Source organism: Myotis davidii, unplaced genomic scaffold (genome assembly GCF_000327345.1).
Source record: "Myotis davidii unplaced genomic scaffold, ASM32734v1 scaffold169, whole genome shotgun sequence".
NCBI lineage: Eukaryota > Metazoa > Chordata > Mammalia > Chiroptera > Vespertilionidae > Myotis > Myotis davidii.
In genome coordinates, this window is record NW_006383005.1 from 1,216,372 (window position 1) to 1,220,793 (window position 4,422).

General features: G+C 51.2%; 1 protein-coding gene across 2 annotated transcripts in view; it reads left to right on the forward strand.

Moving 5' to 3' along the window:
* The first annotated feature begins 1,628 nt into the window (after positions 1-1,628).
* Positions 1,629-4,422, forward strand: part of KCNE3 (potassium voltage-gated channel subfamily E regulatory subunit 3) — a 10,221-nt gene continuing 7,427 nt past the window's right edge. Inside the window, exon 1 of one of the 2 annotated variants that reach the window (XM_006777928.2) lies at positions 1,629-1,663. The gene's annotated coding sequence lies outside the window, so the exon portion shown is untranslated. The other variant, XM_006777927.2, reaches the window with a different exon arrangement.

A 4,422-nucleotide genomic window follows, 5' to 3' on the forward strand; every position in this document is an offset into this window, starting at 1 on the left:
CAAAGGCAATGAGATTCTTGTCACTAGAATCTCATTGTCACTAAAAGAAACTGCACAATTTCATGTCAAAATAGAATACAGGGGATTCTGAAGGAAAAGATTTGACTAGATTACTCCAAGTTCTTCCAACGTAGGTTCTACCACTAAATAATTCTAGAACTCTTAAGATGTGTGAGTCTATGACTATGATTCTAAAATTTTATTAGAACAAGAGATAATCCCTATATTAAAAGAATTCACAACCTAGTAGATGAGGTGGGGAAATAGTTTCTTTTGATAAACTGTAATAAATATTCCTATAGAGTACACTGAAGGCCTGAGCAGGATGTGGGAAGGAACCGTAACTGAGCCGGGGCTGCTCCCTCAAGGCTGTTCTCAAGAATTGCATCAGAATCATCAGAATCGTTTGGGCATCTTAAAAAAAGTTAATTTCTGGGCTACATTCCAAATCTTCTGAATCAGAGCTTCTGGAGTGGAACCCAAAAGTCTATTTTCCTAAAATAAGCTCCAAGGTGAGTTTCAGGCAGAATGAAATTTGAGACCAGGCTCAGGATGACGTCCTCGCGCTGATTTCCAGACTGAGAAAACGTTGTAGCTGGGTCAAAATACACGCCCGCAGAGATAAAACGGAAGTAACATGTTTTTGATGAAGATTCATACTTTTGTACAACTACTCCCTCCGTGTGGCCGGTCTTTCTAAAGTGATAGCACTTCCTAGATGTAATCTGTGATTCTGTGATTGAGGGTATGTGCCTTAGATGTCCTGGAACAGGTCTTTGTTTGCAAGGGAGCAAGAGCTGGCCTGTTTGTTATTAATTATTCCAAGGCCAACGGCTGATAAAGAGGAATCTGATAAGGAAGGACTCCCACAGCGTCCCTGTGAGGCTGTTCCCAGCCGCTGTCCACTCCCCTGCCCTTAGCCCCCTGGCCGTTTCCCAGGGGTCCCTACCTGCTTCTCTCTTCTGGAGCCTGCAGCGTCACCAGACAGTAGTTTGAGTGAGCCTGCTGGCCAGAAAGTGAAGGGTGTTCTGAGGGACCAGTGAGGTGTGTGGCTGGTCACCAGTTGTCTGGACCGTGAAGAGCCACTGAGTCTTGGAGGAAGGCGACATCAGTTGGGGTGAAGGACAGAGAGTGGTGTCCTGGCTTCTAAGTGCCTGCCACAACTTCCTTGGTGAACCTGGGCCATTGTCCCCCGCGCTGGGCCTCCATGTTAGAATCCGATTTCTGCAGTGACCGTTCAGCTTTAATACTTTGGATTCTAAGATCTCATCTGACCCCAACCATCACCCTGTGAAGGATGCCTGCAGGATCGTAGCTATTTTATGGCGAGGAAGCCAAGACCCCGTGAGAAACAGTGCCTTGCCCACCCCCACGCAGCCGCTAGGAGCAGAGCCTGCTAGCCCCAGCACTCGATGCTCAGCTTCGCTTTCTGGAGACTGGCCTCGGGCTGGGCAAGCTCAGCACAGCGAGAGGCTTCCCGCCGCGGGTGCAGGAAGCAGGCGCTGCAGGGGACGGAAGGGTAGGCGCCCACAGCGGGGTGAGGCCGCGCAGCTGGGCGGAGGCGCCCGAAGCCAGCGCACGGAGAAGGGGGTGTGGTGGGGGGCGGGCGGGGCCGGAGGAGGGGACGCCCTAAGGAAGGAAAAAGGGAGCCAAGTGCGGGTCGGTAAGCAAAGCTGAGGGGGCTCGGGGCGGTGCTGGGCAGGGGCTGCACGCGCCAGGACCATCGGAACGAAGGGTGCAGGGCGGCGCACCCTCCAGCACAGGGCAGGGCGCGGTGTCCCACAGCCGACGCACGCCCCTCGGAGCCTTCGGGAGAGACAGGTAAAGGCACCCGCAGGGCTGGGACACTTGAGACCACGGAGCCGGAAGAGGGGTCGGCTCAGAAACGAGGCTGATCCGCCCCAGGACGGCGCAGCGGGGTTCCCGGGCGCACGTGGGACTGCGGAGCTGGGCTCCTGGCCCTCCCCGCCGAGAAACCGTGGGGACCTGTGGAGGGCGGCACGAAAGCTTCTTCCACATCCATGGATGTGCAGGCGAACACCTGCGGGTCAGCCCCGAGTGCCCGCGCGGAAATGGCACTCCGGGACCCAGAGTGGCCTTCTTGCTTGGCCGGAGCCGCTTGCTCTGCAAGAGGTGACCTGCCTAATGGCTACTCCCTATATGCACCCCAGTCCTGGGAAATGTCTGGAGACTCCCCGAAGCTCTTCTGCTGCTAATAACATCTGTCTAGGCTGGGAGCCGGGAGCCAAGTTGTAGTTCTGTGTCAGTCGCCCACCTGCTCTATACCTTGTGCTTTCTTTTCCTGGACCCCACCCATAAAACGGACCTCTGGGTCAGGCTGCCCGTGCGCTCCATGTGACATGAGGGGATAGGGGTCTAGACCTAGGAGTCTCTTTTCTAGAAGGTAGATGATGAGTTCAGACCCTGTGTGATGGCCCATGGAGCGTATCTCCTTCTCACAACCTATTCTCCACCAGTTTTTTTAAAAAATATGTGTTATTGATTTTTTACAGAGAGGAAGGGAGAGGGATAGAGAGTTAAAAACATCGATGAGAGATGCCCGCAACCAAGGTACATGCCCTTGACCAGAATCGAACCTGGGACCCTTGAGTCCGCAGGCTGACGCTCTATCCACTGAGCCAACCAGCTAGGGCCCACACCAATGTGGAAACTGAGAATTTTTATATGTGGAAACTGAGGCCCCGGGGGTGATGATTGCCCAGGGTCACACCAGGGAAGAGAAAGAACCCAGGTCTCCTCACTCCTAGGCCAGGGCTTTCTCCACGTCACCCACACAGCTGCCTTGTAAATGTGTGAGCTCCTCCTGGCACCCAGCTGCTCTGTCTCCAAACAGAAGAGACCTGATGCTGGCACCATGGAAACGGCTTGGGCATTTGCTTGACTCCTTGAGATAATAACCAGCAGCCTTCTTCATCCTCACTCACTCCACACTTCTCAGAACACATTTCTACCTACGCTGAATGGGTAGATGCTCACAATACCTCCTAAGAGTGAGGCAACACAAGAAACCCCATCTTACCGATGGGGAAAATGAGGCCCAGAGTGGAGACGTGACCTAACCAGGACACATGGCTAGACACATTGGCAAATAGGAGCAGGTCTTTTGATTCCCACTCTAGTGTGTTCTCCATCAGTGACAGGACTATAGAATGGTGCCCCTAAATGGAAAGAGACTACAGGACTGATCAGAGAGGGTGAAAAACAAGCAAGACTTCTGAAGAATCAAGAGGAATAATATGAAACGCTGGGCTCACAGAGGACACAGGGAGGCTGTTCTTGGTAATATTGGGGTAGCTGGGTGGGTAAAGAAACAATGTGACCAACTGCCCAATACTTTGCAATTTCTAAAACACTTTCCCCACTAATGCCTCCCCGAGTTCCCATGTGAGGTAATCAGGGGTAATTATCCCCATCTCTTAGATGAGTTTCAGAGAACGTAAGTGCAGTGATCAAGGTCACTTAGCCGAGCATGAAGCCAAGATTAGGACCATGAAAGGAACACTTGAAAGGCAAGATCACCGACTGAGTGACTGGGAGTTGCATGAGTGCAGTGGGTGGGTGTGTGTGGCTACGCCCCGGGTAGGTACACAGGAAAGAGGGTTACAAAGCCACACCGGTGTTTTGGGGCCAAGAATGTTTGCCCTTTGGATTGAACAGGGTTCGGGTCAGGGAATATCTGGGTTTCAAAGCCCTGACTCACTTCCCCACTGGACTGAGATGGTTTCTTTCCTTTGAGTTTCCCCTTTTCCAGACCAAAAGGAGCCTGTTTGGACCTGCCCTTGAAGTTGTTTCTTAAGTAATGTAAGCTGTTGGGTGTACTGGAGGGGAACGGTCTAATAAGAAAAGGCATTGATTAATTTATTCTTCAATACCTGCTATGTGCCCAGGCCCAGGGAATAAAGAAGTGTATGACAGCCCTGGCCCCTGTGGCTTAGTTGGTTGGAGCATCCACTGAAAGGTGGCAGTTTGATTCTCTGTCAGGCACATACCCGGGTTGTGGGTTTGATCCCTGGGCGGGATGCATGTAGAAAGCAGTTGGTCTATGTTTCTCTCTCACATCAATCTCTCTCTTTCTTTCTCCCTCGCGCTCTCTCCCTCCCTTCCTCTCTCTAAAGTCAATAAAAATTTAAAATTAAAAAAAGAAGAAATTTATGACAGGCACCTGTCCTCATACCACACAATGAATAGATAAATAGATTCTATTTAGATAGTCAGACATATAATTTCAGTAGAGCATAATGCTCTAATAGGGTTTTATGCACAACACTTTAGGAATGAACAAGACGGAGTGAATAACCTGCTGAGAGCAGGAAGGGGTGTCTCAGCAGAGAGTCTACAGGGATGACATTGGAGCTGTGTCTTAAAGGATATCGGAGTTCACCGTGCAGATAAAAAGAGGAA